At 43.9% G+C, this 24,255-nt stretch overlaps 1 long non-coding RNA gene across 1 annotated transcript in view; it reads right to left on the minus strand.

The window, feature by feature from the left end:
• Window positions 1-220: 220 nt before the first annotated feature.
• Window positions 221-24,255, minus strand: part of LOC149168832 (uncharacterized) — a 206,158-nt gene continuing 182,123 nt past the window's right edge. Inside the window, exon 3 of the long non-coding RNA XR_016259348.1 lies at window positions 221-732. This is a non-coding gene — a long non-coding RNA (uncharacterized LOC149168832). The remainder of the gene's footprint in view (window positions 733-24,255) is intronic.

The following is a 24,255-nucleotide window of genomic DNA, read 5'->3' on the forward strand; positions in this document are numbered from 1 at the left end:
GAAGGCTAACTTTGCATCATATTGTTTGCTAGACATTTAAACCGTTATCTACTATGCCATAAATAACAAATAACATTCTAGCCACACATGACTAGAGTAATTGCAAATAAAAACCATCACTCAATATTAATCATAGTTCTATAACAACATTAAATTGGATATGTACTTTAGTAAATGTGTCAATTTGAACAAAAAATATTGCACCAAAATTGTCTAGAAATGCAATAATTAAAGCTTCCTTAGCTATTCATCTTGGAATACAAATTCCAAGTAGACATACACAACAAAAATAACTATGAGATTTAGGGGTGCATTTAATATCTCTTGATTTTAGCATTACAATCTGTGGAAATTCTTTCTCACTTGAGACATAGTGAATCAACAAATTTAACATCTAAATCACACAAAAAAATCTTGCATGTTGCCCTTTGACAATCATTCACTGTTCTCTGGATTTGAACAAAGATATTGCATGCAACAACATAAACATTTGCACCAATTAAAACTGCAACTAATCCACCTGCCACAGAAATTGCATTCAAACCGCTCATTGTTTTTCCTCTTCTCTGATTTATTTGCAGAATGCAATTTCTGATTATCAGAATCCTCCTCTTTTATAAGTTGTTGCAACGACTTTGAAAATTCCACAACTACACATTCCATGACTCAAAATCATTCACAATTGCATAGCATTGTTCTATAACAGATTCCACCCAAACTAGCAGACATCACCTGAATCCAGTATATCATCAAGTCAAATAATGATTCTACAATGTAAATAATACTACTCTTTAAAGGCTTGTTAGTATCAACTACAATAAATAATACCAGGAAAAAGTGTTCTAAAAACTAATTTCATTAGTCAAAGATGTTCAATTGTAAGCAGATTAGACATTGTACTTCAAATCATACCAAATGTCAATTGGCCAAAAAAGTAAAATCTAAGTATCTAAAAGTATTTGAAAACCCTTATAATTGTCTTTAAGTGTTTAGACATTAAATACTATTAAACACCACAATTGCAAATAAAAAAGGTTGTAACGTTCTTTAATTCCTCCAAGTTCCCATTTGTCTTTTTATTGTTTTCCACTTGTTTTGAAAGAAAAAAAACACATAATTGCTACATAAAACAATAATAGTATTCTATAATTCAAAAATTATTTAAAAGCTTAACTTGCAATCTAGCCATAAGTAATGTGTAATTTAATCCAAAATTAATGGACAACAATAAAGTTCATTTAAAATTTCTAAAAAATCTATCAAGTTTTATGTTGGGCGCGGGATCCCCCCAAGGCAAGTTTTGGGGCTTAAAGCCCAAGTTTTGACTAAGTCCGATGTAAAGACTTCGCGATTTATGGGCGCGGAGCGTGAAGGTGTGATTGAGTCATAGGGTTGTCCACCCTTACTTTTGTAATGTAATGTCGGCTTGAGAGTTCTACCCATGGTCCGCGGACCATGGGATTGTATAAATAGAGCGAGGCTATAAGTTGTAAAGAGATATCCAAGGAATAAAAGTTAACAAAAGATATAATGATGACGCATTGAGTCTAAAGTGTAAAGTCATGTCTTTGGGTCGTAGAGTAGGAGAAGTGTTAATTTTAGGTATGTTCTATGCTTAGAGAAATTTATTTCAATTTTCACAGTTAGCTCCATATCTTTTCTAGATTAGCAATCACATCAACATTAAAGTAAACTGCAGATGGAACATAAACATAAATCGCAGAAGACAAGCCAAGACAAGAGGACACACGATGTGGCGCTATCCAGAGACAAACCCCAATGTGGGGAAACCCTTGATCAATTCTTCTTATATGTTCTTCAATAGTTCAACAGAGAGAGAGAGATGGTGCATTTACAACAAAAGTCAACACTTTGACTTATCTAGATAAGAGCATAGATCATCTCTAAGAATATGATACATGAGATTAGTTGAAGACATGCTGCTTCAACTAATTCTCCAAGGTGACTCCTTCACCTATCATTATGCTGCATTTTGTCATCATGTTGCACCTCACCGCGCTGCACCATGCTGCACCCATCATCACTATGCTGCATCTCATCACACTTCATTAATCATGACTATACCCATCATTGTACTGCATTATGTGCCATTGTTGTACCATGTTGCCATCCTGACTTATGTGTTGGCTGCACCTTGCTTTCTTGTTTTCCCTTTCTTGCTTGTTGTCCCTAGCATGCTTGTTGTCCTTAGCATGATTGTTGTTGCATGTTAGTTGTCCCTTGCATGCTAGTTGTAACATTGCATGCTTGGTGTATTTGCTGCTAAGTACCATACAACTGTCCCAATGTTAGTTAGTTGTCCCTTGCATGCTGCTCTCCTTCGGAGACAGATGCTCCGACTGTTTTGGCAGTTCCAGGTAGTTCTGGCAGTTTCGGCTTTTCCGGCAGTTCCGGCAGTTCCGACAGTTCCAGCGTTTCTGGCTTTTCCGGCAGTTCCAACTTTTCCACCTTTTCTGGCTTTTTGGCAGTTCTGGCTTTTCTGGCTTTTTTGGATTTTTTTGGCTTTTCCGGCTTTTTCGACAGTTCTGTCTTTTTCGATAGTTCCTGCTTTTCTGGATTTTCCAGCATTTCCGACATTTCTGGCTTTTCGGTAGTTCCATCTTTTTCAAATTTTCCAGTAATTCCAGCTTTTCTAGTAGTTCTGGATTTTCCAGCAGTTCCAGCTTTTTCGGCAGTTCCAGCTTTTTCAACAGTTCCGACTTTTCCGACAGTTCCTTCTTTTTCGGTAGTTCCTTCTTTTCCGGCAGTTCCAACTTTTCTAGTAGTTCCGGCTTTTCCGGCAGTTTCGACTTTTCCGGCTTTCTGCCCTCTAGATCAAGGCAACGTTATTCCCTAGGATCTCTCCTCCTACTAAAACGTAAAGACAAGTAGAGAGAGGAAGAGATCCCAAGTGTGTTGAAATGACTTGAAGGCCACCTCTATTTATCCTAAAACGTTGAGCACATGTGGGGTTTATTTGGTTGCTGGCCGACCTTGACGAATTGTCTTATAACGCAAATAAATTCATAACTCCATGAATACTTATCGAAATCGGATGATCTTTAGATCAATCCTACACCTCTCGATGAGAGGGATCCAAGAAAAATATCAGCTGCCATAAATAAGATGACCCACATGGAGTTTGGCCCTAGTTGCCAATTTTAACACTCCCTATCAACTAGGGAGAACTTCATTCGTTGATCCATATGTCTGACTGTACTATCTCTGCCATCAGTTCCCTACACTGCTCTACTCTGCTCTGATCTGCTGAGCTCTGCTTTGCTCTACTCTGCTGAACCATGAAGAAGAAGAATTGGTCGAGAATGTCTCATACCATTCTCTACTGACTCGAAGTCAGTTTCATCTGAAGAGAGTGTGTCACATCACTCTTACTGACTCGAAGTCAGTTTTATTGATCCCAGATCAATATCACAAGGGAGTGTCTCAAACCACTCATACTGATCAGTTTCATTGATCCCAGATCAATGTCACAAGAGAGTGTCTCAAACCACTCATACTGATCCCAGATCGGTTTCATTGATCCCATATCAATGGAGGTCATCGTAGCATAGGGAGTACGGTAGATACAATGATGCGTCCATCGATAGTAATACTATGGTCCCTATCCTCATTTCCCTGCTCATTGATCAAATGAGAGGTACTTCCCATAAGTCCCAGACTACATGGGTAGGATGCCTCGACAAGAGAGCTAATCATCCTGTCCACAGGAGAACGAATCATCATGTCTTTGGATTCCACGGAGAACTAATCATCCTGGCCCACAGGAGAAATAATCATCTTGTTCCACAGTTGCCACGAAGAACAAATCATCCTGGCCCACAGGAGAACTAATCATCCTGTTCCATAGTTGCCACGGAGAACAAATCATCCTGGCCCACAAGAGAACTAATCATCCTGTTCCACAGTTGCCATGGGAGAACTAATCATCTCGGCCCATAGAAGAACTAATCATCATGTTCATAGCGCACCACCAGGGGAGGGTGAGTCACCCTGTGGTCATATGTTGCTCCAATAAGTACCCCAAGCCCCCCAGAGCTCCTAGAGCTCAATGCATGCAACATGCAGGACCCTTATAAGAAGGTCTCTCAACGATTCCAAGTCGTTCGGGAAAGTCACAGATTTTACCTTTCCCCGGGGCTTTGACAAAATGTCTTCGACTTGTACATCAGTCTCAATGCGATGGAGCCTCCTCACTCATCAACTTACCATATCGTAGATAAGGCAGTATCTGATGTCTATCTGCTGGAGCAATCATCGAATACGGGATTCCTCAATAATCGAATCCCCCCTCTGGTTGTCATAGAGAATCACAGTGATATTCATCATGTGTACAAACAACTCACTTAAGAGCTTCTGCAACCATGCAGCTTCATACGAGATCATACTCGTAGCTATGTATTCGGTCTCAACGGTGCTTATAGCAACCGACTTCTACTTCCTGCTCATCCATGATATCAAAAGAATCCAAAGAGAACCAGCACTGAGAAGTGCTCTAGTGATCCTCCACACTGCCTGCCCAGTCAGTATTCGAATAATCATGCAGTTTCATATTTCCGGTAGTGTATCTCAATCCATGAGAGATTGTGCCTTGAAGATATCTCAGAATATTCTTGGCACTAATCCAGCGAGGCTCAACCAAATATGAGCACACCATGCTAACTGCAAAACATATGTCTGGACAGAAGTTCACCGAGAACATCAGCGCGAATGAGTTTATGAAACTCAGAGGCATTTCCCAAATCTGGTCCGACATCACTACCATATAAAATCTGAAAGTTAAGATCCTCGAGGTAGTCATAGACTTGTAGTTTATCATTCCACATCCGGAATCCAACTCCCTCTTACTTCTGTAAATGAGAGGGTCTGCACCTGTCAGAAATAGGTCGTCCTCATAAGGTGCCAGTATGAGAGGTCTATCATCCACAACCTTCAGGTAATGGTTTGGATCGGTTTCACTCCTAGTGAATCTAAGATTCATCAGACAGTTATCAATCTTGTCATACTACGCCCAGGGTGTTTTGCTTCAAGCCATAGAGGGATTTCTTCCACCTGTATACATGAGATTCCCGATCATGAATCTCAAACTCCTCGGGTTGTTCCAAACCTGTGGACCTGCTGCATGAGGGGAATGGTCCCCTTATAAGATTTTCCTTTTGTACATCTCAAACATGTACCTTGATGCTCTACTTGAATTCAGACATCCCTATCACCATTTGACTCACATCAGGTAGGGCCCCATAGGTAGACCTCCGGTGTTATAGATGCGATATGTCAATTGACCATCCTGCAACTTGATACAAATTGCCAACCCAGAACCCATGAGAAAAAGCATCTTTGAAAATTATATTTTTTAACACGTACCTTTCCATCGATGAATGCCACCCTGAAACCTTTGACTTCCATTTTCGAGATGGACACCAAGTTTCCCTACACCCTTTCTGGGATAGGTGGCATCGGCTCCAAGTATAATCCCATGATTGTTTCCATCTCTACCAAATTAGAGAGTGTACCCATCTATCCGATGAAGTGCCTTGAAGCACTACAATCTATAAGCAAGATTCCCAAAGAATCTAAAGGAGAGGGCCAATACAAGATAACACTTCTTTATCTTATCAGAAACAACATTTAATTCTTCATACCTGGGGTTCCTTGCTTTCTATGAAGAGTCGGCCATTTCCTTGATGACCTGCATTACCTGTCATTCCTTTGATCATTGAAGATGTCCATGGAATGATTATTATCATCATCAAGTGATGTGTCCCTGCCATTCAGACACTCCTTCGCATAATGGCCAAACTAGTTATCTGCCTTTCCTTCCACCCTAAGATCTGGTCTTCCAATGAAGTGATCTTTAGGTAAGCCATATTCCACTGTGCCATTCTAATAATATTCTCTGCTTAGACTTCACCCTTGGTGAATTTGAAGAGGGATGAGGAATCCACTGATCCTTTTGTCCTTTCCCAACTGTCTTCGGTGATTGCTTTTTCACTCTTGCTTGGGCATTGTCTTCACCTCAGCGCTAATATCATGTTAATTTTAGTTATGTTCTATGCTTAGAGCAATTTATTTCAATTTTCACAGTTAGCTCCATATCTTTTTCAGATTAGCAATCACATCAGCATTAAAGTAAACTGCAAATAGAACATAAACATAAATCGCAGAAGACAAGCCAAGACAAGAGGACAAAAGATGTGGCGCTATCCAGGGACAAACCCCAATGTGGGGAAACCCTTGATCAATTCTTCTTATATGTTCTTCAATAGTCCATCACAGAGAGAGAGAGAGATATAGTACGTTTACAACATAAGTCAACACAATGACTTATCTAGATAAGAGTATAGATCATCTCTAAGAAGATGATACATGAGATCAGTTGAAGACATGCTGCTTCAACTAATTCTCCAAGGTGACTCCTTCACCTATCGTTGTGCTACATTTCTTCATCATGTTGCACCTCACCGCGCTGCACCTTGTAGCACCCATCATCACTATGCTGCATCTCATCGCGCTTCATTAATCATGACTGTACACTATACTGCATTATGTGCCATTGCTGTACCATGTTTCCATCCTGACCTATGTGTTGGCTGCACCTTGCTTGCTTGTTTTCCCTAGCATGCTTGTCGTCCTTAGCATGCTTGTCGTCCTTAGCATGCTTGTTGTTGCATGTTAGTTGTCCCTTGCATGCTAGCTGTAACATTGCATGCTTGGTGTATTTGTTGCTAAGTACCATACAACTATCCCAATGTTAGTTAGATGTCCCTTGCATGTTGCTCTCCTTCGGAGACAGATGCTCTAGCTGTTTCGGCAATTCCTGACAGTTCTGGCAGTTTCGGTGGTTCTGGAAGTTCCGACATTTTCGAATTTTCCGAATTTTCTGGCTTTTCCGACAGTTCCGGCTTTTCCAGCTTTTTCGACTTTTCTGGTAGTTCCGGATTTTCTGGCTTTTCCGGCTTTTCCGGCAGTTCCGTATTTTCTGATAGTTCTGGCAGTTCCAGCTTTTCCGGCAGTTTTGACAGTTCCAGCTTTTTCGATAATTCCGAATTTTCCGGCTTTTCTGGTAGTTTCGTCTTTTCCAGATTTTTCGATAGTTACGGCTTTTCCGACAGTTCCGACTTTTCCAACAATTCCGGCTTTTCCGGCAGTTCCAGCTTTTTCGGCAGTTCCAGATTTTCTGGCAGTTCCAGCTTTTCCGGCAGTTCCGTCTTTTTCGGCAGTTCCGGCTTTTCCAGAAGTTCCGCCTTTTACGGCAGTTCCGACTTTTTCGGCATTTCCGGCTTTTCTGGCTTTCTGCCCTCTGGATCTAGGCAACGTTATTCCTTAGGATCTCTCCTCCTACTACAACCCAAAGACAAGTAGAGAGAGGAAGAGTTCCCAAGTGTGTTGAAATGACTTGAAGGCCACCTCTATTTATACTAAAACGTTGAGCACATGTGGGGTTTATTTGGTTGTTGGCCGACCTTGACAAATTGTCTTATAACGCAAATAAATTCATAACTCCGTGAATACTTATAAGAATCAGATGATCTTTAGATCAATCCTACACCTCTCGATGAGAGGGATACAAGAAAAATATCAACGACCATAAATAAGATGACCCACATGGAGTTTGGCCCTAGTTTCCAATTTTAACAAGAAGGCTCTATAGTTGAGTGTGTAAAGGCCTAGTAGTTCGCAGCTGAGTGCGCGGACCCCTGCAGCTGAGTGCGCAGGGCAGGTTGAGTTTGTAACCGATTGAAGCATTAAAAAAGTGAAGTTTTACATTATTTTTGTGTATCTTTTCCTGGTTTATGCATTAAAGTATATTGGGTATGAATTGCAAGTTTACTGTTTATTTGCTGCGCGAACTTATATGAATGTGTTGAATATGTGAATATAAGATAAAGTATCTGGTTAAGCGAAGATAACTAACTATTATAAGAAGATAATTAAGATCCGCGATGTAACTTGGGGAAATAGTGTAGATCACTGATTTAGCAATGCGAAAGCTCCTCAGCCCCTGGTTAGGGCTACGCAAAGGCGAGTATAACAGGGCGCGAAGTGACCTGCACGAAGGTATTCACAGTTGGACCAAATCGACCCCTCAAACATCTCAAGGGTGCAGAAACTTGGTTCCAACATCTTCGGGTCAGACCTCAGTCCGTGCTCCGTGGTCTGTTGTTGAAAGGGCTAGTAGTATAGGGATTTGTTTGGCTAAATAACTCTGAACCTGGGTCAGGCCCCCTCAAGCCAACAAATGGTTCCGTTGCCGGGACAAGAATCTGCATATAGATGTCTAATGTCGTATCGTTGGAATCCAACTAAGAAAGAAATTGAAGGTTGGTTGGACAAGAGAATTCACGATTTCGCAGCGTAGGAGAATAGGAATCTGCAACTGACAAGAGAAGAGTGGTTAGACTGCTACCTATACATAGAAATCCACGAATTTTTCTTCGCATATTTCCCTACTGAGTTGTACGAGTGGATCGTGAAGCTAACAGATAGCCAAGGAAGGTGGAAACTCAACAGTCCTATTGTGTGGACCCCATAGTTGGTGTGCAGATTGGAAGCATCGGAGGATAAGATCGCGTGCGCTATTGATCACTTGCTCGGTTGGATTATAGGAGGATTCATTACTGAGTTCGCGGTAGATACTTCAGTTAGATATAGTGAGGCTGAGCGACGCTTTCTCAAAGGACCACGAGGTAAGTACGTAAAGTCTCTGAATACTTGGATTAAAATGTTATTGTGTGAAAAGAGGGTTATGAAATTACCTTGATGTCCAGAGCCACGCGAAGTGGAAAAACCTACAGAAATGAAGGAAGTAAGGGACCAGAGAATAGCCCTTTGATTTCACCTCCGCGAGGGACGAGGAAGAGCTCGTGAAGGTCTCGCTGTGAAGTTCGATCAATTTGATAAGGCAGAGGATTCCGCGCATACCACCCCCACACACACCACCACCAGCTTCACCGCCTTAACCTCCATCTTCGCCCGTACCACCTCCGCCACCACTGCGAGTCAATATGGCAATCGCGATAAAGCTTCATGTGTTCAAGGGAGTAGGAAATGAAGATCCGAACCAATTTTGGTTCGTGATAAGAGCTGTATGGAAAGTGCAGGGAGTGAGAGATGATAATATAAAGAAAGCGACACTGGTCAGCGCTCTGCGGGATCGCGTGCTGATTTGGTATATTAAGCATTCTAATGACAATCTGAATGCATGGATCGCGGATATCGAAATTGTGTTGAACAGAGAATTTAGCAGGCCGAAGTCAGAGGCACAGTTGATCATTGGATTCAAAGAGATCACAATGCTACTAGGTGATGAGCCCCAAATTTTGGTAACATTTTGGGCTCATGTGACCTACTTACCTTACTCAACCCTTCATTTTTTATCACTTATGCATCATTTCTTAGTATATTCATGTTATTTGTAGGAAGGAGGGAAATCATTATGCCTATGTGGCTAATACACGTTAATTTCAAGTTTTTTTGACATTAAATGGAGCAAAACCACGCAGATGAAGGCAAGGAGACAGCCAAGGTGGCATTGCGGTTTTGTAGGAAGGTTGTCCACAACCTTGAATGACCTTCCTCGTGATCTCCACCCCAACTCCGAGCTCCAACAACTATCACCACCGAGCTAGAAGGCAGCCAACGGATTCTAAAGGAACAACAGTTTACTTTTAGTTGGACAGCCAAGCCCCACTAATTTAGGAGGCCAGCTTGGCCCTCATAATGTATAAATATTGAGGCTGTAGCCTTCGATGGGGACTTTTGAACCTTTGTTGCAGATTTTGAATCACGAGCTATAGCTCTGTTTTGCTCTTTGTAAGCCATTTTTGGCATGTTGTTAGACTTATGATTATGATCTTTTAATAAAAGGCAGGCAGATTTGAGTTCAATTCTGAGTTCTTAGAGGAGCTATAGCTCTCAGGTTTGGGCCCAACCTGAGAGCAATAGGCCTCCTTTCTTTGTATTGTTACTTGTCTTTTCTTCAGCATCATATTTCTTGTCCTTTACATGCACTTGGAAAACACAGTTTGCTGATTCGAATTTCTTGATGTGATTAAGTAGGTTAGTTTTATGGATAAAGTGCTTTCAGTAGTTTAGATTAGAGTAGGAGGATTAGAATTCATCAGAGTTCCAAGAAAAGGTTGATTGTACACTCACTTCCACCTCTGTTTAGAGATAGGGAGTGTAGACCGTGCCAACCACGAAAAACGCAGTTTTATATGTTCATGCAAGCTTTAACGCAATAATTTCAGTTGTAGAAGTATCCATGCACTTAGATTCTGTGGAGTAGCTCTTTGTTTCAGCACCATGCACGATTCTCCCTTAACTTACATTGCTGTTCTTTGGTTTTCAATAAAACAGTTAGAATAGGTTGATGAATTCTCGGTTTTGTGCAAGACAGAGGTGATTTGTTTCATTTACACTGCGCAGCACCACTTTATCATTTCCTTATCCTTCTCAGCCGTGCCTAAGCCATCTCCTTACCTCCCAGCTAGATCATTTTCCCACCAACTCTTCTATTATCCACGTTGTTTTATCTTTTCGGCCTTCCATTGCCTCTACCCTTCTATTGACCAACCAGCTTTACACACCCCCTCTCCATCTCATCTCTCTGTCCATAAGCCATCACAAGCTCCCCTCTCATCCTACCTATCCACCCATATAGCTCATTCACTCCTCCATCACCCAAAACTCCGATTGCAGAACATCCTGTAGAAGTTAGCAGACTTCCTGTAGAAATCCCGAGCTTCCTGGAGGATCCCCTGCAGACATCCTGTAGAAGCTTGCAAACACGGTTGCCAGGCATCTGAACGTTGTGAACTTCTGTGGAATGATGTTAGGGATCCCCTGGAACCTCTCAGAGTCCTCCTGACCTTTTCCAAGCCTTCCTCCCCTTGAACTACCTGTGCACAGTCAAGACCCAGTAAGAAGCACAGTCATAATAACTCCAACCACTTGAGCAAAAATACAAAAACATGTTCTCTTCAGATGAAAGTAGTTTAAACTCATGCATCTCATCTCACTAGAAGTAATGGCATCATTTTTAGAAGTTGCATTCCCACCATTGCATCGTAAGGATTAAGCTGGTCAGATTAGGGTTTACTAGGGTTTCCATGTTTTGTTGGCTTTCAGTTCATTCTTGCAAAGTAGGTTAATTTCCTTTGAGATAGCTTTCGTTCATCACTTAAAAAGCTTCTTCTGAGAACATATAGAAGTTGGCTTGAGCCCTAGCGGACTTGTGCCAGCTGACCAAGTGACAGCTGCGACAAGAGCTAGTACTTGTGCATACAGCACCGTCGCTTCCAAGTTTGTTACGAACTACCGGGTTGATAAAATTAGAGAAGGAAGCTCCAGGAGTTGTAGCATTATTGCTACAATACTGGAGCCCACCATATTTTTGGCGCCGTTGCCGGGGAAGTGTCAGAGTATTTGTAATTGTTGCTTTTCTTCTATTTTCCTACTCTCGCCTGCTCCCAAGTAGTTTATTTCATTTCCATTCTGCAAAAGTAGCATAGACATTTCCTGCTTTCATAGATTAGCATTTCAATTCTGCAATTTCAATTTTGCAAGCGTAGATTAGCATTTCAATTCTGCAAGCGTAGACTAGCATTTCAATTCCTGCAATTCCATTTGAGCAAAGTAAATTAGTTCTTTCATGCTTTCATTTCAATTCTGCATTTTCATTACAGCAAGATAGTTAGTTGTAGATCAATCTGTTTCAGTTTTTGCAGGTACCAGAAAAAAAAAAAAAAAAAAAAAAAGCAATAAAAAAAAGTCTTTCCATTTCATGCCTCGTAGGAATCGAGATAAAACAGGCAAATTCTTACCCAACACCCCCACCACATCACTGAGTCACCCTTCTCTCTTCTTCGGTGACAGTGATCCAGAAGAACCTATAGGTGAACCTCCTGAGATATACGAAGATCCTATAGCAGAAGAAGAATTAGAGATCATCCCATCTGAAGCTATGGCTGACAATAGAGGAGAAGATGAGAGAATAGAAGGTGCCTTCCCCATCCGAGAAACCAATGGAGACATGAAAATGAAGAACATTAGCCCCTCCGCTTTACCTCACTTCCATGGACTGACTACTGAAGATCTTGATACTTTCCTGTTTGAGTTTGCTGTCCTTTGTCGAACCTATGACTATACTGAAGATGAGCAGAAGCTGAAACACTTCCCTTCAACTCTTAAGGATGCAGCATTACGCTGGTTCATGGGCTTACCTGGGAATAGTATCACCACTTGGGCTCAGATGCAGCAAGCTTTCAATACCAAGTACCGGGACTACTGTAGGTCGAAGGAAACCAAGGGAGAAATCTTTCGGATGACCATGGGAAATGATGAGTCCTTAGAGGATTATGAGGAAAGGTTCCAACTTAGCTATAAACGGGCCAGGTGCACACTTGACCATGAATCCCTCAAGTTGGTCCTGCTCCGAGGAGTCCCTGAAGACCTCTTAGATACCCTTCACATGTTAGCTGGAGGAGATATTTACCAACTGCCTTATGAGGACATCAAGACTGTATTTAGAAACCACTCTAGGGCAGCCTGGAAACGAGGTAGAGGAAACCTCCTCTCAGCTGGTATTCCTTTCTCCAAACATGAGTTTGCAAATCAATTAGAGGATCTCAAAAGTGAGGTGAGACAGACCATTGCCATGCAACTTGATACATTCAGGATCCAGCAGAAGAAGGAATAAGCTGAGAGGGCCTTGGCTATCTTCTGCCCTAGATGTACAAGGAGACACCCTAAGAACGAGTGCCCATTGCATTCGGTTGAAGTGTGTTTTGTTTGTGAGGAGGACCACCCCAAAAATCAATGTCCAACCTTACCTGGGCTTAAATCCATGTACCAAGGGACAGAAGCCCCCACTGAACCTCTCTATTTCCTCAACCAAAGGAGGCCACAAGGACCTAGACCTTACCAGCAGGGGATGCAAGGGGCACCCCAAGCTTATTACAGCCCCAACCAATCTACTCCTATGCCTTCCTGGGGTCCCCCTGCTCATCCTTCCTGGTCTATGCCTCCTCCATGGTCTTATCCACCTCAGTACCCTACTCAGCCCACTACTCATTCATATCACTCACATGCCCAGCCACAGCCTCAGTGGAATGCACCTCAGTCGGGGTGGAGGCCCCAGTACAACACTCCTACTGCCATTTTGCCTCCACCACCAGTTCAACCTCAACCATTACCTCCTGCTCCTCCAAGGCAACCTCAAATGCCTGCTCAACCGAACCTGAACCCCAACAATAGACAGGCCCAACAGGTATACACTGGGGAAACATCATGCCCTACCTATGTTGTGGAGATCCAGAAGATCAATCTTCGATCTGGAAAGACTCTTCCGGATCGCCAACCTCCTCCCCCAGAGGACAAGGAAGACAAACAGGAAAGTGAACCAAAGGCTATTCCACCCTTTCCTGAGAGACTAACAGCCACCACACAACCCAACCCAGAGGAGGATGAGCTTCTGGGAGAGCTCAAGCAGTTGTGTGTGAAAATACCACTTCTCCAAGCCATCAAGGATGTGCCAATATACAACAAACTGGTTAAGGAGAAGTGTTTCAAACACCCAGGCAGGCGAAAGAGAGATGCTTCAACCATCAATGTCTTAGGACAACTGTCTGACCTTATGTTAGGACAAGTCATCTGCCCAAAGTATCTAGATCCTGGGAGTCTTGTAGTAGATGTCCACATCAATGGCACTATCATACCTCACACCTTGATTGATCTGGGGGCTGCCATTAATGTGATGACCAGGGATACCATGCTCAAACTCAATCTTCAGGGTTCCTTGAGGAAGACCTCGACAGTCCTGCAACTAGCAGATCGCTCCACCGTGACTCCTGAAGGGATTGTGGAGGATGTCTTGGTCTCTGTCGACTCTTGGGAATACCCTGCAGATTTCTTGGTTCTGCAACCAAAGGCAAAGCTTACTGGATATCCTCTTATTTTGGGAAGGCCTTGGTTAGCCACTGCAGATGCTTACATAAGTTGCCGTGCAGGAAACATGACCATCAAAAATGGTCCTATGTCCAAGCAGCTAGTCCTATACCCTCCTGCCCAACCCTCCTTAGAGCATGAATTACCACTTTGGTTGGAGGAAGGAGAAGAGGATGAGGTGTACTCGACACCTTTGTGCACCCTAGACACCACTAGAAGAGACCCCCCAACCGAGGATGACTTGATTGAGACCTTGATCCAGAATCCACCTCCCAGTGCACTATCCTTAGAGAAATTGGTGGAGGATGCCCAAGCCAGCACCTTAGTGGGCCTTTGTGCCACCAACCCTGTCACTCCCAGAGTCAAGAATGTGGAGTTCGGCCCTGAGAGAACGTTAAAGATCAGCTCCTCCCTATCTCCTTCCCAGGAAAAGGAGCTATGTAGCCTGTTGGCCAGTCATCTAGATGCTTTTTCTTGGAGCTATAAGGAGATGAAAGGAGTCCATCCTTCGGTTTGTACCCATCACATATACATCAAAGAGGATTGTAAACCGGTTAGGCAACCTCAGAGGAGAATGAATCCAGCCCTTAAGGACATTGTCAAGGAAGAATTGCAAAAACTGTTGGATGCCGGATTCATTTACCCCATCTCAGATAGTGAATGGGTGTCCCCTCTGGTGTTGGTTCCCAAGAAAAATGGGAAGTGGAGAATCTGTGTGGACTACCGAGAATTGAACAAAGCTACCAAGAAAGACCATTTCCCTCTACCTTTCATAGATCAAGTGTTGGATGGACTGGCAGGAAAGAAGTTCTTCTCTTTCCTAGATGGGTTTAGCGGGTACAACCAAATCCAAATCAGCCCGGAAGACCAAGATAAGACCACCTTCACTTATCCTTGGGGTACCTTCGCCTACCAAGTTCTTCCCTTTGGGCTATGCAATGCTCCTGCTACCTTCCAGAGAGCTGTCTTGAGCATCTTCTCGGAGTTGGTCCATGATGCGGTGGAAATCTATATGGATGACTTCACTCCTTATGGGTCCAACTTCCAGGAAGCATTGTCCAATCTGGGAAAAGTCCTAACCAAATGAATTGAGATGAACCTGTCCCTTAGTCCTGAAAAATGTCAATTCCTGATGACTGAAGGGACCGTGCTAGGCCATACCATTTCTTGCCAAGGGTTACAAGTGGATCCTAACAAGATTGCTCTCATCAAGAGGGTTCCACCTCCCCAAAAGGTAAGGGATGTTCGGAGTTTCTTAGGATTAGCAGGGTATTACAGGAGATTCATTAAAGACTTCAGCAAGCTAGCCTCACCATTGTTTGGCCTGTTGGCAAAAGATGTGGAGTTTAAATGGACTGACGATTATCAGAGGGCTCTGAATGAATTAAAGGACAAGTTAGTGTCTGCCCCAATCTTGAGAGGTCCAAACTGGGCCCTACCTTTCCACATCCACACTGATGCCTCAAACAAAGCCATAGGGGCAGCTTTAGGACAAGTTGAACAAAAACTTCCATAAGCCATTTACTTTGTTAGCAAAAACTTATCCAAAGCTGAACTGAATTACACTGTAACCGAGAAAGAATTCTTGGATGTGGTCCATGCACTGAACAAGTTCCGACATTATATCACTGGCTATCAAACTTTTGTACATACGGATCATGCTGCAATTAGATATTTAATGAATAAACCAGATGTGAATGCTGTATTATTAGATGGTTACTTTTGTTGCAGCAGTTTGATTTGACCATTGTTGACAAACCAGGTAAAGAAAATGTTGTTGCTGACTTTTTATCTAGATTGGATTTGTCTGCAGATGAGGATGGAACAGTGGATGACCAGATGCCCGATGAACATCTGTTTGCTATCTCAGTACTCTCTCCATGGTTTGCTGATATAGCAAACTACCTCGTTTCAGCACAGTTCCCTCCGCACCTATCTTCAAGAGAGAAGAGCAGAATCATCAGAAAAAGTGCCTCATTTACTTGGATCGGGGGCAACCTGTTCAAGCTTGGCCCTGATCAGATCTTAAGGCGTTGTGTAAGGGAGGAGGAAGTCTTTGATATCCTCCTCACCTGTCATGATGGGCCTTGTGGAGGACATTTTGCAGCAAAGAGGACTGCCTTCAAAATCCTGCAGGCGGGCTACTATTGGCCCACACTTCATCAAGATGTCAGAAGGTATATCAGCCAATGTGACCGATGCCAAAGAATGGGGAAACCGACTCAAAGGGATGAGATGCCTCTCCAACCTTAAGTGACTCTTGAGCCATTTGAGAAGTGGGGTATGGACTTTGTGGGTCCAATCAACCCTCCTTTGAGGCAAAGGTCTTACATCATTGTGTGCACCGACTACCTGACAAAGTGGGCAGAGACTAAAGCAATCAAAGCAGCAACAGAAGAAAAGGTGGCTGAGTTCTTAAGAGAGAACATCTTCTACAAATTTGGCTACCCAAGAGAGCTGGTCACTGATCAAGGAAGCCAATTCACATCCAACTTAATTGAAGACCTACTAGCTCATCACAAAATCAAGCATAGGACTTCCACCCCCTATCATCCACAGGCAAACGGGCAAGTGGAAGTCACCAACAGAGCATTGGAAGGGATTTTGACTAAGGTGGTGAGTAGCAGTAGGAAAGATTGGGCAGATCGCCTGGTTGAGGCCACATGGGCTTACAACACCACCTGGAAGACCACCACCGGCTTCACACCTTATGAGCTGGTCTATGGGAAGAAAGCTTTGCTGTCCATTGAATTTGAATACAACACTTTGAGGATGGCAGCTCAGCTGGACCTAGATCTCAGCCATGCACAACAAGAAAGGTTATTGCAGCTGAATGGACTGGACGAGCACCGGATGCAGGCCCTCCTTCACTCAGAAGTGGTTCAACTTCAGAGAAAGGTGTGGCATGACCAACACCTCAATGACAAGCAATTCCAGCCAGGAGATTGGGCACTGTTGTATGACTCCAGGCACAAAGATTTCAAGGGGAAGCTGAGAACCAGATGGCTGGGACCATATGCAGTGGAAAAATGTCATGACAATGGATCTGTTCTTATTCGGACCATTGATGAGGAAGCCATCCCCATGCTTGTCAATGGGCATCGACTGAAGATCTACAGGAAACCTCTCTCAAGACAAGAGTTCATCAAAACTATGGAGAAATCAGTGTTGGTCATAGAGAAGGGTTCTGCCTCTGCTTTGGGCATACCCTGAAAGATCTAAAAAAAGAAAAGAAAATAAAATAAAGATCCTTGGGGGAAAACCTTTCTGAGGCTCCCAAGGCAGGTGGTAGGGGCGAAAACCTCATTGAGGCGCCCCTATTGTCTTTCAAAAAAAAAAACAAGATTTGAAAAAAGATCCTTGAGTGAAAACCTCTCTGAGGCGCTTAAGGCAGATGGCAAGGGTGAAAACCTCATTGAGGCACCCCTGCTATCTTTCAAAAAAAAAAAAAAAAAAAAAAAAAAGAAAAAAAACAATATGCAAAAGAAGACAGGGACAACAAGTTTATAATGTGGAAATGCATGCAGGTTGCAGGTGTTCTATGAAGGAGAGGAGGTCTCTCAACTCAGAGTCAAGGATCCTTATCATGCTGCCAGGAGACCTCACCAGCACCTCCTCCAAGAATACTCATCTTCTCCAAGGTATGGGCACGATTTCATCACAGCTTAAGCCTTCTACAGGAAGATGCAGACTTTCTACAGGAAGATGCAGACTTTCTACAGGAAGGTGCAAACTTTCTACAGGAAGTTCTGTATTTCTACAGGAAACTTCCTGTAGAAGTTCGGGACGGCCCAAAATTCATTGTATGAGGAGATCCAATGACCAAGGATCGGTTTGGACGCATGCAAGCTACTATTTTCACCCTTACACACTGCTGTCACCTCTTTCTACCACCCCTGTCGACATGCAATGAAGATACCTGCATAATCAAGGCAGATCATTGAGATTCAAGAGAAAGCAATTTTTTGTTAATGAAAAAAACGCTGAGATGCCGTGCCATACCCATCCCAGCTATCTAAGAGCCCTGTGAGCATGATCGTGGGGCCACCGTCTTCACCGTGCAGCATGCACCCGAGGAGGAAAAACTGCTACAGGACATCCTGCAGGAGTCCCGTAGCAGTTAAGCCAACTAGAGTGCACACCATTCCACCACCTGCAACATGCAAAGATCACGCGGGCGCATGCAGCCGAAGCATCAAATTCATCGTCGGCGGCCTGTGAATATGAACCTCCGAACCTGTGCAATCAAGCAGCAACAAACAAATCGAGCCATCGTCGTCCAAGAGCCTGAGAAATCGTGTCGCGGCCGCACAGGTAAGTGCCTCGACCCTTTCTTCCGTCGAATTGCATGAATTTTACTTTGAAAATGTTTGCAAGTGTGAAGTGAATGGGTTGAGCGGTTGTATGGCCATTCGACTGGCCACGTCGACCAGTCAGTGGTCTAGTCGGATGTTTGAGCGGTGGTCGTGGCAAAAAGGAACGGGCAGTGCACACGTGAGAGCCGTCCAGTCGGGAAAAACGAGTTTTAACAGAAGTGACGGCGGCGAATCTACGGGGAATGATGCGGCAGTAAGGGAACTCACAGACGAATGATGGAGTGACGTCGTCCAACGGTCCGGCAGGGACAGCTCACCCCCGCGCCACGGATTCCGCCGAATTCAAATCTAATCGGCTAGATTGCCACCCCACGCATTTATCATTCACCGTTTGAAAGTCGAGTGATCATCCGGATCCCTCTGCAGCTCGACACTCCAAGTCTTTGGCCATTCGAACGCCTGTTAAGCAGCACAGAGAGCGCAGACCCACTGCAGTATCCTCCAGAATTCGCGCGCTGCTTCTACAGGAAAGCTGTTTCTACAGGAAATTGGGTCCTCACGTCAAAAGGTGGCAGATTCAAAAGGTAAGCCTGAACCTTCCATGCAATTGGTTTTGAGGGTGGCAGAATCGACGTCTACAGTCTGGTCGTAAGAAAATTTTGCAAATATTGTCTGCTGTTGCATGAATTGTCGTCCTACAGGATGTGAGTTAAGCCGTGTTAAGGTCATCGGGAGATAAGTTTTGTGAATTGTATGCGTGGCAGAGGCGTAATTCTACGCTCTGTCCCAGATTAGCCAATTTTCTTCCGCACCCGCCACCTCCAGTTAACGTCGCAGGTTTTTCACCATGCCGAGTGGGTTCATCAGAAGGGAACCAACCGACTCCTCAAAGCTAAGAGAAAATCCTGAGGTGGTGGAGCTCTTCACGCGAGCACAATGGATATCATTCTGTGACAAATTGCAGGGCTATGACGACGAGGTGGCAGAGGATTTTTTGCAAGCTCTGAGGCCGAAATCCAAAACATTGGCCACCGTTAACTTCAGGGGTTTGAGTCTCAGACTCACCCCACAATTCATCAGCCGAGTTACTGAGCTCCCAATGGGATTACCATGGGATAAAGAAGAAAGAAAATTGGGCCAATAGGCTAAGAAAGACTTCTTTCCACCAGAGGAGGAATTCTCAGAAGATAAAAATGGGGTTCGTAGAACCAGTTTACTGCCACTGTGGAGTGAAGTTAGCCTTCATATTATGAAGTACATCACCTGCGAAGGCCGTTTTAGCATTGTATATGGGTACCATTTTCGGTTACTCACGGAATTAAGGCACCAGATGGATCTACCTGTAGAAAACAAACTCAGTCTCCCCTACTTTCTACTACAGTCTCTGATTGAGTGTGCCACCAAGTTGAAAGAAGGCACACCAGACCAGGTAGCCCACCATGGACTCATCAAACTCCTCGTGGAGGATGCGCTCCACACATACAAGTTTCCTCTCTCATGGGAGGCCTTCAGAAATTTGACCAAGGATGGTGATATAAAGATGTTGACCGAAGAGCTCGGTTCATCTAGCAGTGGGGAGAAAGAGTCAGTGCCCACAGGGAAGAAAGAAAAAGGCCAGAAGACCACGACCACGGAGCAGAAGAAAAAGCAAGAGAAGAAACAAGAGAAAAAGGGTGCCAAAGAGAAGGATGACACACCCATTTTGACAGCCAGGGAAAAAAGATTACAAAGCAGAATGGACAAGACTGAGCAGGTCCACATCAGCAAAGGCACCATGTCGGCAGCCGCAACCAAGTCAAAAAGTAAAACACCCTCAGCAAAGCAATCTAAAGTGGTGCCACCTGTCTCTACAGGAAAACCGAAACCGGCTTCTACAGGAAGCCCGAAATCAGCTGAAAAAGGGCCTTCTACAGGAAGCCCGAAATTAACTAAAACAGGGTCTTCTACAGGAAGCCTTGAAAAAGCGAAACCCAAGGAGAAGAAAGCTGACATTCTTGCAAGGGAGGCAGCAGCTGTGCTGGCCGCCCTCAGCACACCTCCTAAGCCAAAGGAGAAGAGAAAGAGGGAGACCCCTCTATATTTTAAAGCTAGAAGAAGTGTGAGAATAAAGACGGGCAAGCCACAACCTCCGTGCAGCAGCCCAATCATTATCGAAGATGCCCCTACTTCGCCCAAGGAGAGGTCCCCCTAGAGGATATCAGTCACCTATGAGGGGGAGCCCGAAGAAAACCACTTGGAAAGAAAGGTTAGACCAATTGACTACAAAAGCTCGGCTACAGGATGCTGAGGATGCTCTACAGGAAACCTTAGCCAGGCTTAAAGAAACTGAGAGAATGGAAGGAGAAGCACCCTCATCACCATCGAGGGAGGGCGAAGTAGAGCCACCAAAAGAAGTGGAGAAAGAGCATATACCAGAGCCCAGCCCTCAGCCAAGTCTGAGTTCATATTACAACTTTTTAGAGGCTGGCAAAATTATACCTCAGAAATTTACTGTGCCACTGTTTTTTGCATTGGAGGAAGAAAGAGTCCGTACACACACGTGGATGAAAATAGCCAAGTCAAAGGGGGTGGCGGACATAGGTCCCTTGCAGGAGCAGCTCAAGGAGGCCAGAAGTGAATTGTCCATGGCTAAACACGTGGCAAATTTCCAACGAGTGTTCCTACAGGAGGAAAACCAAAAGCTGATATTGCAGCTACAGGAGCTGAGGACAGGAACAGGTACACCCTCCAATGACACCACAGCAGAACAGCAAGGCAAAAAGGAACTACACACCGGTCTTGGGGAGCCAACCACACATCTACAGGAAGTAGAACAGCAAGCACAAATTGAGGTTCATGCTCTCAGACAACAGCTGCAGCAGAAAGAGGCACAATTGGCCTGCATGGCCAGTTGGGCCATGGATGCTATACAATGCAGGCAATCGGCCAAATCCTATGGCCTGTACTTGAAAGACCAATGGCTGCAATTTCAAATCAATACCTTGGCGCAAAGAGGTATCTCTCAGCTCCAAGACCCGCAGCAATTCACTGAAGTATGCAGCACCAGCTCATCAGAGGATAAGGCCAAATTAGCGGAGTTCTACCTCCATAATTTGGCCCTGCCTAATGTAGTTTCATGGGATCCCAATACGGCCTTGGGAAATATGCAATTAATGGAATTTACCTCATGGCTAAACCATGAGGAAAAAAGAGCAGCAGAAGCCAAAGCGGTCATGAACCGAGAGCTGAATGAGCCGTTGCTCATCAGACCAGAACCAGGGGATCCAGTTGCACTAATCTCGGCACACCAACATTTGTCCACTGACCCTCAAGCTTCATTGAGATATATGGATCAATAGGCCCAAGCCATAGCTCATTTTGAGGACATGGAGAGACTGTTAGGAGACAACGTTGTCCAAGCATGCACCCACAGATGGAATACATTGGCCCACAGTCTGAAAATCCGAGAGTATCACACCCCAACTCGGATGAGGGAAGCTCTAGTATGGGTAGCCCTCTATAAGAAATCCATGCAAAACCTCCAGGCTAGCTGGATTGGCCTCAAACTAAGCCCACCACTGCTGCTAGGATTAATGGAGGGCAGCACAGAGAAGGATGATAATGAACAGTGGGAAGAGGTGAACAGAAAGGCTGGGTTTCATATCAGCAAGGAGGACACTACTACAGAGGCTTGGGATGTAAGGGTGGTAGTAAAGGCAATGAAGGATGAAGAGTTGGACTAGTTGCTCAAGGATGAGCAAATATTTTAGCTGGGGGGTGATGATGAGCCCCAAATTTTGGTAACATTTTTGGCTCATTTGGCCTACTTACCTTACTCAACCCTTCATTTTTTATCACTTATGCATCATTTCTTAGTATATTCATGTTATTTGTAGGAAGGAGGGCAGTCATTATGCCTATGTGGCTAATACACGTTTATTTCAGGTTTTTTTGACATTAAATGGAGCAAAACCACGCAAATGAAGGCAAGGAGACAACCAAGGTGGCATTGCGGTTTTGTAGGAAGGTTGTCCACAGCTTTGAATGACCTTCCTCGTGATCTCCACCCCAACTCCGAGCTCCAACAGCTATCACCACTGAGCTAGAAGGCAGCCAACGAATTCTGAAGGAACAACAGTTTACTTTTAGTTGGACAACCAAGCCCCACTAATTTAGGAGGCCAACTTGGCCCTCATAATGTATAAATATTGAGGCTGTAGCCTTCGATGGGGACTTTTGAACCTTTGTTGTAGATTTTGAATCACGAGCTATAGCTCTGTTTTGCTCTTTGTAAGCCATTTTTGGCATGTTGTTAGACTTATGATTATGATCTTTTAATAAAAGGCAGGCAGATTTGAGTTCAATTCTGAGTTCTTAGAGGAGCTATAGCTCTCAGGTTTGGGCCCAACCTGAGAGCAATAGGCCTCCTTTCTTTGTATTGTTACTTGTCTTTTCTTCAACATCATATTTCTTGTCCTTTACATGCACTTGGAAAACACAGTTTGCTGATTCGAATTTCTTGATGTGATTAAGTAGGTTAGTTTTATGGATAAAGTGCTTTCAGTAGTTTAGACTAGAGTAGGAGGATTAGAATTCATTAGAGTTCCAAGAAAAGGTTGATTGTACACTCACTTCCACCTCTGTTTAGAGATTGGGAGTGTAGACCGTGCCAACCACCAAAAACACAGTTTTATATGTTCATGCAAGCTTTAACGCAATAATTTCAGTTGTAGAAGTGTCCATGCACTTAGATTTTGTGGAGTAGCTCTTTGTTTCAGCACCATGCACGATTCTCCCTTAACTTACATTGCTGTTCTTTGGTTTTCAATAAAACAGTTAGAATAGGTTGATGAATTCTCGGTTTTGTGCAAGACAGAGGTGATTTGTTTCATTTACACTGCGCAGCACCACTTTATCATTTCCTTATCCTTCTCAGCCGTGCCTAAGCCATCTCCTTACCTCCCAGCTAGATCATTTGCCCACCAACTCTTCTATTATCCACGTTGTTTTATCTTTTCGGCCTTCCATTGCCTCTACCCTTCTATCGACCAACCAGCTTTACACACCCCCTCTCCATCTCATCTCTCTGTCCATAAGCCATCACAAGCTCCCCTCTCATCCTACCTATCCACCCATATAGCTCATTCACTCCTCCATCACCCAAAACTCCGATTGCAGAACATCCTGTAGAAGTTAGCAGACTTCCTGTAGAAATCCCGAGCTTCCTGTAGGATCCCCTGCAGACATCCTGTAGAAGCTTGCAAACATGGTTGCCAGGCATCTGAACGTTGTGAACTTCTGTGGAATGATGTTAGGGATCCCCTGGAACCTCTCAGAGTCCTCCTGACCTTTTCCAAGCCTTCCTCCCCTTGAACTACCTGTGCACAGTCAAGACCCAGTAAGAAGCACAGTCATAATAACTCCAACCACTTGAGCAAAAATACAAAAACATGTTCTCTTCAGATGAAAGTAGTTTAAACTCATGCATCTCATCTCACTAGAAGTAATGGCATCATTTTTAGAAGTTGCATTCCCACCATTGCATCGTCAGGATTAAGCTGGTCAGATTAGGGTTTACTAGGGTTTCCATGTTTTGTTGGCTTTCAGTTCATTCTTGCAAAGTAGGTTAATTTCCTTTGAGATAGCTTTCGTTCATCACTTAAAAAGCTTCTTCTGAGAACATATAGAAGTTGTCTTGAGCCCTAGCGGACTTGTGCTAGCTGACCAAGTGACAGCTGCGATAAGAGCTAGTACTTGTGCATACAACACCGTCGCTTCCAAGTTTTTTACGAACTACCAGGTTGATAAAATTAGAGAAGGAAGCTCCAGGAGTTGTAGCATTATTGCTACAATACTGGAGCCCACCACTAGGCGAGACTCCTTGTGTGTTGGATCAGAGACTGAAGTGCACAATTCACGAAGCTAATATGACTTTGACAGATGGACAACAACGTGAATGGTTTGTAGCATCGTTAACGCTGCATTTGAGGAACGT

This window comes from Pinus tabuliformis, chromosome 4_2 (assembly GCF_031772625.1).
Source record: "Pinus tabuliformis cultivar Carrire ecotype Pingquan chromosome 4_2, CPIR1, whole genome shotgun sequence".
Lineage (NCBI taxonomy): Eukaryota > Viridiplantae > Streptophyta > Pinopsida > Pinales > Pinaceae > Pinus > Pinus tabuliformis.